This window comes from Morone saxatilis, unplaced genomic scaffold (assembly GCF_004916995.1).
Source record: "Morone saxatilis isolate NCDOM2014 unplaced genomic scaffold, NCSU_SB_2.0 Contig1, whole genome shotgun sequence".
Lineage (NCBI taxonomy): Eukaryota > Metazoa > Chordata > Actinopteri > Moronidae > Morone > Morone saxatilis.
Genome location: NW_023339651.1, coordinates 6,302,196 through 6,314,004, shown reverse-complemented (window position 1 = coordinate 6,314,004; position 11,809 = coordinate 6,302,196). Strand labels below are relative to the sequence as shown.

Here is an 11,809-nt window from a genome sequence, read left to right as displayed (position 1 = left end):
TGTGTGTGTGTGTGAGTGTGCGCTTGATCGTTCCTCTCTGTTGGTGCTCTTGTTAATCTGACCGTGGGAGCAGCATCTATATTTCATAAGAAGCTGACGGATTCCCTGACTGAACACATTTACTACCAATCGATCAGACAGCAGCTCTCATGCACACACATAAAACACACACACACACACACACACACACACACACATACACACACACTGTGGAGGTCTTTAAGGCAGAAGGAAAAAGGCAGAGAAAGAGAAAACGTATAGTTTTATACAGAAAAGCTACGCAGCTGATAGAATGGTTCCAAGTCGTTTAAATCGCTGCGAGTCACTGATAAATACCATATAAAAGTTCAACAATATCATCATGTAAGAACAGACAAAATTGATCAAAATCAGTATACTTTTAATCTTGGCTAAATTTTAACATTAAACTTTTAACATTGAGTTGATGAATGAAGTATTATCACCTTATGAACGGAAGATCAACTTGTTAAACAAACTGGTTGCTTATTTACCAATCCGAAGATACAAAGAACATTATCCTCATTTGTATTAGCGGTCTGGCTTCTGGCACCAATTTTACAGGTTCACAAATCGGAAGTACTCCTTCTTTGGTTAAAAATATCAATATACTCACAACATAATATAAGGTTAATATGAATGAACCAACAAACTCTATGTGCAGACCCACAAAACAGTGAGTGCAAGCAAAAGTTTGCCTCGACAAAAAACATTTCTTTGACGGTTTGTACTTGGATAGTCCGGTCCCGCGAAGATCATTCTGCTGCAGTGAAAGATGGGAGTTTCTCAGACACTGCAGAATATCTCTATAGGCACTCCCTCACCTCTCTTGTGTGCTGTGTGTGTATGTGTGGCCATCGTTCGAAGTATCAGACTCACGAAGCACTCTGCAGCGTCCGTCCATCATCGCCCACGCCTGAACAACGTCTGTTCCGTCTTGGAAAGTTTGGCAGAGCGCTCCGCAGTGCATCTTGAATGGCAGCACCGCTCACTGCTGAATGGAACTGAGCAGAAGAGTAACCTGCTGCAAACCACCACACACAGAAATCATAAATTGCTTTATTTCACTGCTCCAAAATATATACTGTGCCAATAACACTGCATTATTTGAGTGGAAACTTAAGTATGACGCTCATGCACGTACGGACTGCATTTACGTCTTATGTGCTGTTCTATTTCAACTGAACTCTGAAACTTGTGTCCTGTAAACCCTCGGCCCATGTTCTATTCAACTGACCCACTAGGAACGAAACAGTGGACTGAGTTTCAACTCGCTGCATGAACCAAAGTTGCTGCACAACAAACCAGAGACCTGGACTAAAACGAACGCCACACGCGAGCGACAGCTGGCTCAGATATAGATATAGCCATATCATAACTAAATGGCTTTGTACTGCCTTTTCTCCGCAAAAACGAGCTCTCAGAGTGCTTTGTAGCAGGTAAATAGACCCCAAACAGAACTGTTGGCAGGGGGCTCAGAAGAAGCTAGCAACTGAGTGTGCTTTTGAGGGCAGTGTCTCAGAGCTGGAGAGGGGATAGTCGCATTGGCGAGGATGGGAGTGGTTTAGTCTGTTTTACCATCATCGGCGCAGGTCGAGGAGACAGCCAGAATTAATGACCCTATATACAGCAGTGGTATGAGAACACAAATTGCGATCGGGGACGACTGCTGGTGTTGTCATACTCATAGCAGGTATGTACACCTTTTTTGATTATTTTATGCCAGAATCAAAGAATTGTTTAAAACAGGCGACATCATGTGTTTGTAATTTTATTACAGGGGGTTTAACATTCCATTCGGAAATGGCCCGAGGTCGGCAGTTGAGTCCCTGCTATGACAATTTTTATAATTACTTTTACCTGCATCGGAGTTGCGCTGATGTCGTGGTCTATTTGTTTCCTCCATTGAGTTAACAGGATAGTCGTCAAAACTACTTGACACATGTTGAGTGGAAACCTGTGGTAAACGGAGAGCGATTTATCCAACTAACTGGTTTTAGTCTGGACTGGGAATTCCCATATGTCATACTCAAAACCACTGTGTCCCTGCCTTTTTTATTCTCGCGTGATGTGGGACCCTACAACAAGCAACTCGTAAACAGGTTTGGAGATGTGTTGCGTAAGCTTTGAGTTTTTGCATCGTAAGAACTCCAGAACAGGATGGAGTGTCTTTGAATAAGAATGTTCAAATTCTGGAAAAGACAAGCAAACCAAGGAAAGATTACCATAATGAGGGGTATCCATGTGGATTTGGGGGTTACGAGGACACCAACAGATCGATACCTTTCTGTCAATCTCACTACCTCTCACACCACATCCTCTCTCAATAATGAAATATAAGAATTGAAGATATAGATGACAGAAAAGAGTGAAATATTGATAATATTATATAATAAATATGAATTATATTATATAGCATAATATGATGAGACCTTCGATATATGATTTGTGATAATGATAAAAGAAGATATATAATAGACCCACAGAGATATGAATAATGTATGAGATATAGGATATAATAATATATATAATAAGGAAAAATGATATACATAAAATATAAGATCATATAATAAGACTAGACAATATAAACAAATTACATAATAACACACAAAGAAGAAACAAATCATAAAAATAATATATGTGTTGCCTCGAATTACTCGTAAATACTAGATATTATATATAGATATAATCTATAGAAAAATATATATAATGATATAATGATAAAATAAATCACAATAAATTAGAAATGAAGGAATAATCATATTGTATAATAGAGTAAATATAAATGTAGATAAATAAATATATATAGAATAATATAATAGAAAGTAATATAATATATATATAGCAGATAATAATGTATATAAATATGATATAATGATCAATATATTAATAGGTAGGATTGAAATATGGTAAGAGAGAGATATAGATATATTAGAAAAATAATATATATAAAAGATAAACATATAAGAGAACAATAATATCAAAAAAAAAAACAAAAAAAAAAAAAAACACAAAAAAAAAAAAAACAGAGCCGGACCCCGAGCGGAGAGGACGGAGGACAAAGAGAGAGATTCGGCGCGTACTCTCGGCTAAGAGCAATCCGACATAACTAACGATACCACTGCCTCGATCATCGAAACGAACACCTTACAGGGCAACACTATAGGCCCATGTAATGTGGTTCATCTCCTAGCTACACAAATGTTTTGAAATCGCTCGCGGTGAAGCGCCTGTACCGTTTGGTGAAGAGCAGATCTAAATACCTTGTGCAGGAAATATTACGCGGTTTGCTAAAGGATGAACTTTTGCCTAATTTATGTGAGGTTCTGCTATTCGTTTGGAGTCAAATAAGGCACGCTACGGAAGAATGTGCAATATACATAGATCAGAAGACTAAAATATCAAATGCAATATCAATGTACATTAATCAGTTCAGGTCAACACCATACGTTTCTATGCTTGTAACAATCCATATTATGGTGATGACACTGCCTGAATTTGTTGACATTTGTCATCTGGAACAATTATTGTAATATGGGAACATGTGTGCCTTTACTTATAACTTCATGATTAGGAATACATCCAGGACTTCAAGGACAGTGATTTGCAAGCTGGTGGGCAAAGACTGTACAGTGGATCAAAGATAAATTGAAGGGTCACAAGATGCTTAAAAAGAAAGAAAAGTAAAACAAAGTTCAGCTCTTTCTGTATTCATATCTAATCCTAAATAATAATATACAAAATGTGATTTAATTATAGGCTTGACAGGAACCGGAGTCAGAATGGTTGGCGTGTCTTAACCCAACAGCACATGGATGACCCTCATTATCAGTACAATCTTTCTTGGTTTGCTTTGTCTTTTCAGAATTTGAACATTTCATTCCCAATGACCCATCTGTTCAGTGAAGTTATGGTGAGGTGAACAACGCTCAACGATCTACAAACCCTTCTCAAGCACCTGTTTACCACCTTCGCCGTTGTCATGTAGGGGGGATCGAAAGCAACCACTAAAACAACCGCGAAGGTGCGTCACAGGCTGGCTTTCTTGCGGGAGGCCACTGATGGGATGCCTGGGGCGCCTCGGCCAGCCTCAATACACAGCTTACCGTCGCTGGAAAAAAATAACGAATACTATATGATAGCGAGAATATAATATATAATCCGTGATAAAGAATACTACTAACATATGAGCCATATAACATAAGTTAACATAAATAGGCGAGAACAACAGGAAAACATACTAATCCATAGGAGATGACCAAAAACATACATAAACAAAACATACTTCAATAGCAGGAAAGACCCAAATCAAAGCATGCAGATAGGACGAGATAATATAATATAGATTTAAGATAATATTATATACAAATAGTAAACGAGAGAGTCACATAGATATATATATATATATAGTCTATTTGCATACAAGAATACGATAACAAAGGAGGTAGAATAAACTAAGAGATAATAGAGAAGAGGAAGACAACCCAGCAGATGATCCCCTCGCACTCTTGGTTTGCCATACCACTGCTATATCGGCCGCCCGGGGTGCCGTGCCACACCTGCTGTATCCTCGACCTGCACTGGATGTCAAACAGAGGCTAAACTCCTGTCCGCCAAGCTGATGATCGTCCCTCTCCCAGCGTCTCCGAAACTGCACTCAACGTTCCCGGCGCGCCCCGCCCGGCGCCCCGACACACTTCAGGTGGCCTACCGGGAGCTTTCCTCGTGAGCCGCCGCTGCCAGACACGTTTGATCTTGGTTTCTACTCTTTACGCTACAGAAGCGCACTCTGACGAGCGTGTCTTTTCGTCCGGAGAAGACACAGTCGGAGCTCAGACAGACACCTGCCATTTAGGTCCATTGATTATGGTCCACTTTTTGGATTATGGAGGCGGTGCCGGGGCGTTCGCTTTGTGGGCCGTTTCTTGGTTTTAGTTCCGGTCCGGGTCTTTGTTGGGTCAAAAGCCACTTTTGGTTAATGGCACGAGTTGACGCCAACGTCGTCTTCTCCACTGTTTCTGGTTTCCCTCCATCGCGGTCGTTTCGACGAACTGGGGCGCGATTATACAGGACAAAATCGTGGGGGTTTTTTCAGGAACAGTTTTTTTAGTTTTGAAATAAAACACAAAAGACGTCAAATGCAGTCCACTGGCACAGAACGCAAGTACTGTTAAGCTCTCGTTTTCCACTTCCCGACGTCACCTCGCACTCGCCTTCCTCCCTCCTCCCGCCCGCTCACCCCGGGGCCGCGCCCTATCAAATCCCCTCTTTGGGAGCCACTGAAATAAGAAGTTCTTATGTATTTACTTTGTGTGGCTCGTGTGTGTGTTTCCCAGAGTATCCTTTGCCCCAGCTCCAGTTCAGCCCGTTGGAAAGCGTGTCTGACCATCCCGAGCATGCCACTGCGGGAAGCGCTCTGCCCGACGACTTTTCCCCAGAACGAAACGAACCGTTTTTTCAGCTTGGACTCTCTCATGGACCGAAAAGCCGGCCGGCGGCCCCCGCTCGGAGTGGCGTTCGGTGAATCGATACTCAACACTGGGCCCACAAACATACCACAACAAACACAAGAGAGGTGGAGCGGGATGCCTAAAGGGAATTTATCTGGGAAGGCTTGGTCTGAGAAACTCCCATCTTCACTTGCCAAAGTCAGAAATCTTTCCCGGGGCCCCGGGATATCCAATTACACACAACTCAAAAGGAATTTTGTGTTTTTATTTTTGTTTCAGGCCAACTCTTTCTCCTTTTTACTGTCACTGCCCGCCACGCACGACCCCGGCGTGGTTGTTTGTTGGGAAATCCGCGCATAAGAATTGCTTCTTGTTTTGGTTTATCATTATACAAACCTATCTCCATCGGTTGGTTGAGGCGTGTATCACCCTTGTGAGTAGATTTTAAGGCCAAAGCAGGATACTCACAATTTTGAAACTTAATTTGGTGGCCAGAAAAGCCAGACCCTAACTACAAAATGGAAGGGCTAACCAATGTTGCTTTGTAAAATCTCCTGGATCTTGGTAAATACAGCCGAACCATTTGCTTTCTTTAACAAGTTTGGACTTCTTCATAAAAGGCTTCATAATACGTTCTCTCATGTACAACTTTTCCAATGTTCTCAAAATTTAATTGGTTCATCTTTTGACCCAACATTAAAAAGTAAATAACTGATTTTTGGACTATTCTTGGTGCTTTTATTTACATGTAATATTGTTTGACTTAAAATTGTTACATTTTTATGAAGTGACTTCCGCGAATTAACGACTTGGAAACAATTTATCACTTTTCTCTACTTTTCTGGTATCACCATACTTTTCTTGCCTTTATTGGGATAAAGAAAAACTCAGTTATCTTACAACTGCTTTTAGATATACTGACAGTGGAAATTTTTCTTCCCAGCAATGAAAGATCCTTCACATAAGTCATATTGATCTCTCGACAGTAATTTCATTTTTTCAAACTGGCGGGGTGGATCCTTATTTTGAATGGGGACACTTTTATCATTCTTAATTACAGGGAAAGGGAAAGATGAAAAAGAAAGAAATGGTCATTAGTCACAGTTATTTATTGTCTGTTCCTTTTTCGACTTCCTACTGTTCCTCCCTTTTCCAGCCTGTCTCGTCGCTTCTCTCTCTTTCCATGTTTTTCAATTTCTCTTTCTTGCTTTTTTCTTCCTTATCTGCCCCTTAGACTCCACAAACGTTTCGCGTGTGGGGGGTTGTATGTGGTGGTTTGGTTGTGGTGTTGTGTGGTTGTGTGGGTGTGGTTTCTAGGGTGTGTGTGCGGAAAGCTTGCTGTCCCTTGAAATCGTTGGGATATGAGAAACTGCTGGTCTCTCTCTCGTTCAGCGAATCGTTTCAGTTTCTTTAATCGACATATAGAATGCTGCTCCACGGTCAGAATTAAGACAACGCGCAACAGAGAAGGAACGATCTCAAGCGCACACTTCACACACACGACACAAACACAAACAAACGAACACACAACACAAATACAATACATCGCTACGAACCACTGTACATTACGTGTATCACAGATATAACCAAGCCCAACTCTTGAAGCCGTGCAAAATTGGCAGGAAATCAACTACCACTATCACGAATTGCCAGAGTTTGACCGATTTCGAATTAGGTATTGTGATTTTAGTGATAAATGTAGGAGCAAGACGATACATAAGAGTGTTGGTGATTAAAACATTTTTAAAAACTTTGTTTTTATGCACAGTATAAATGTAGCAACGCAACTATGCAGAAAATACAAAACAGATACCTTTTCATGTTTTTGTTCAAATACACCCAGAAAAGAACATGTGGGGGATCCTGCAACTTTACTGTGGGTTTGTCCCAATAGTCCACTTTGTGTAACATTCTGATCCTTTACATAGTCCCTCCAGTTTTTAACCTGCTATCCTAGCATTAGGCCTCCACACAAAGTTATATTGTTTCTTGACATTGGCAACCTCACCAAATTACTCAACCAATCACAGCGTAATTTTTTCATACGTTTTTTCTAAAGCCAATTATGCTGGACTTGGCCCAAACACATATTCATTTGAATCCATTTTGCTTTAAAAGTATGTTTTCTTCAGGAGAACATCTCTGAATGCGAAGTCACGTTTCCACATTCAGTGGCGGGAGAAGTAAGAAAGAAGACATCTGCAACCCAAACACTGGGTATACCCACCAGAAGTTTGCCATGATCTGTTCGAACAGTAGGAATTCGTTTAAAGGACGCTGGGTTACGTTGGTTATTTTGGGGCTTTATTTAACAAAAATACTTTGTCACAAAACACTTTTTAACAGAACAAATGAATTGTCCTGCGATGATTCTGAGATGTATTTGTTGTTTGGGCCAAGGTGGTGGGTGTTAACAAGCCTGGTGGACGCCACATTTCAGACCCCTTTGCCCTTCATATCCAGAATGGTTTCCTTTTACATCATGCCACTAATCCGCTTCTTGGGTGTACGACCAGGAGAAAACACAACACATACACACACACACACACGTCGTTGGCACACCACCCACTGCCAGTCTAAAATCTCTGGCAGCAAGCTGGGCTTGGGTGCAAGTTAAAGGAAGGTACCAGCGTGGGTTCTGCATTCTTCCCCTGCAACGGGGTTTCCTGGCCTAAACTCAACTCTGAGCAAACACATAGACACCAAACAAACACACGACACACCACACAACAGAAACACACTTATTTAAGATGCACAACACACGTCGCTGTATGTGGTCAAAGAGATGCATGATGCAAGAAGCAGGATTGAAGCTTGATTTGCTCGGTCGTCTTTCGAGTTCAGGTAGAACCACCAAGTCCCCCAGGTAAGATATGGCACAGGAAAGAGAGGCGTGGTTGTGCAATCCTCAGCAGTTGGGTTTACATAAGAACTCCGGCAACACGATCTCAGTCAAGCTGAATAAGCAGGGGGATAAAATCATCAGCTGGTTTTTGATTTCAGTAGAACCGAGGGGGAACCATTAATCTATAAGTGGGCGACAGTGGTCGGAAAGGACTCGCGAAAAAGGAAAATAAAAGAAGATAATAAATAAATTAACTTTTTGAGATGGAAAAAACCGCCACGCCAGCGCAATACAGGAGGTAGATAGAGAGAAGGATAAAACTAACAACATGTTATGGTCCAGGTAGTTGATGGCACAGCGGTGAGATATTATAAGAATAATATAAGATGAATAGATATAATATGCAGCTATTATTTTACATTCAGGTGGAGCTAGTTTTGGTTTATAACAGCGAGATAGATACTTATTCACAAGGAAGGAAGAGAGAGAAAAGAAGAATAATATATAGGACAAAGATTAACAAGACTTTAATATCAAGGGTAAACAACAATAAGATTTAGCGAGATAAGATAAAGAAGAAGAGAAAATGAGCAGAAGATAGAGAAAACTAAATATACAGAATATATGTGTATAATATAATGATATAATATAGACCCCCCATTTCTATCACGCCCCTGCTATTTGTCTACCTTGCCCGGAATAAAGAATAAAAATTATAAAATACAAAGGGAATAAATAGGTAGATTAATAATATATAATAATTAATATTTAGAGTTATAAAAATAATATACAACTGGTAAAATAATAATATATATAAATTATTTAAATGTTATAGAAACAAAATGGGGGAATCATATAATATAATATAGAATAAAATAATATAGATTATATAATCAAAAAAAAAAATACTCCCTGTTCTTCCTTTTGATTTTTCATTGACCTTGGAAAGAGCCGTGAGTGGCAGAGTCTTTTTAATGTAAACAACGTTTCTGAGGATGCACAACGGCCCTTCTCCCCTGTTGGCATTGGATTTTTTAACCTCGTGGAACCTGTGGGTCCTAACGAATCGAGAAGAACCCGGTATCGCAGCAACGCTCACCTCCTCTTGCATAAATGCGATGAAATAAACAACACAGTGTGTGGTTGCGCCATCATAACGAGGTGTGGTTTTGTGGTGGGATGTGTGTTGTCGTGTTGGGTGTGGTGTGGTGGTGTGCATGTGTGGCTGGCCTCCAGAAGGTTGAGTGTTCTTCAGCAGGCGCGACCCGTCGCGCAGGAAGAAAGCACGAACACGCTGTAACCTTCCTTTACCTCAGCCCGACCGACAGCCGTCAGCTTTTGCTGGCCAGAGTTTTCTGCAGTGTTGCGGTGGGTGGTGGCCCAAGCGCAGGTCTGTCGGTGCTGGTCAGGTGGTGGTAGGTGTGGTGTCCCTGGGTTCTCCTTCACAGCAAGGCGCATTCGTCAAAGTCGGAGATTGTAACTCGAAACACCATCTGAATTGAGGGCACAGGGTTCTGATCGTTGGGCTCCACAGCCCTTGCTCTACACCCCGCAAACAACTGCAAAACCAAATAACTCTCAGAAAGTTCATGCATCGCAAGGACCATCATGGTTCTTCCTGACTTTAGAAAAATGTTTGGTGTGGACAGTTTATTTTTCTGTGGCTAAAGCCCGAACCTCGCGCCCGTTACCCGCTTCTTTCTCGCATTCTTCCTACGTTGCTTCTCGAACAGAGTTCCTGGCCAAAACTTCCCTGGTGTTTGGGTTTTAAATAACCAGATTGTTGGCTTGTCGCAGATGTTCCTCTCTAGGCCTCTCCGCACTGACCGCGGGAATTGTGGAAGGTGGAAATTTCGCATGCAGGCAAGATTCTCCTGAGGAACGACCACGTAGGCCAAACAAAATGGACATCAATTAGTGGGTTGGTTGGTTGTGTGCCAAGGTTCTCAGGCAAAGTATGTGCTTTAAAAAATAAATGAAAAAAATACCTGGTTATTCGCAAATGATTTTATATCAACGTTGTCCAAACAAATATAAGCATTTTTTGTGTTTTGAAGGCCAAACTGCTAGAATAGCAAAGATGTTGTTAAAAAATGAGGGACCTTTATAAAACGACTAAATGTTTTAACAGTGACCCTATGGACAACAGCAAATTGGCAAGAATCCACAGTTCTTTGTTGGTATTGAAAATTAAACCTTTTTTTAATTACCGCGCCATACGGGGTCTGGTGGCTGTTATTCGTTAAATACTATAACCAAAAGTTGGTGTAAAATGTATTTTTTTAAAATCAAATATGACCGTGCGTCCCTTTGCTTACAGTGATCACCAGACATATCAAATTATCATCTGCCAAACTCCGTAACCTCCTGCCAACTCGGTGACTGAACTCCAACCTGATTCCTTGCAAAATGCCCCACGGCATCAAATTGCTTGTTTATATTGTAGTAAAGTTATGTTACCCGACTGTGTGTGGGTATCAACTGGTATGCGGTAATTGTGTGTGTTGTTTGTGTTGTTCTTTGGTGTGGGTGTGTTTGGTGTTTGTGTGGGTGGTGAGGTGGGTGGGGGCGCCTTGATGTCTCTGCTCTGGTTGTGCCTTCTTGGTTTAGATCTGACCGTCCGGGGAAAGCACAATCTACTATTTCCTCATAAGAAGCCCTGAACGGATTCCCTGGAGACTGAACCACATCTTTACCTACCCAAATCGATCCCAGCAAGGCCTTCATGGCACGCAACAACCATAAAACACACACACACACCAAACACCAAAAACACCCAAACAATAACCACACACAACTGTGGAGGTCTTTAAAGGCAGGAAAAGGGGAAAAAGGGGGCAAAAAGAGAAGAGAAAAATGAAAGTGGGGGTAAGAAAAAGGACGACAGGGCACAAGGGCCTTGAAGGAAGAGAGGGGACAGTAAAGAAAGTTTTTTGTAAACAGACAATGACAATAATGAAACCCGGTTTGGGGACTAACAGAATTTTCCCCTTTTCTTCATTTTTTCCCCTTTTGACCTTAAATAAAGTTTGGATAAAGTTTTCATTTCAAATAAGAAAACACCCGCCATTTTGAAAAATGCCCAATATGTCAAATCAATAATGATGTTATTTGGAAAGATCTTTCATTCTAGAGGGGAAGTAAATTGCCAAATAATAATATGATGGAAAAGACGGCATGGAAATAATGAAAGTTTTTTCTTTATCAAATAAGGCAAGTAAAAGTACTTAGTTTGGGGTACCAAAACAGTTTAGAGCCTTTGATAAACATGTTTTCAAAAGTCGTTTTCCTTGCGAGGTCCCAACTGAAAATATAACATTCCACATTTCACCATATATTCGACTGTAAAGCAAATTCATCAAATCAGTATACTTTTAATTTTTGGAAATACAAAAGCCATTAAATTACACTTGGAAAGTTTTGTGAAATAACGAACGTATTTTAACCTCCCCGTACATGACGAAGATCAAACTTGTTTTTAAAACAAACATGTTGC

General features: G+C 40.7%; 1 protein-coding gene across 1 annotated transcript in view; it reads right to left on the bottom strand.

Moving 5' to 3' along the window:
* The window catches only part of usp54b (ubiquitin specific peptidase 54b), a gene marked incomplete in the record, with an annotated part of 66,864 nt that overhangs the window by 25,113 nt on the left and 29,942 nt on the right, over positions 1 to 11,809 (bottom strand).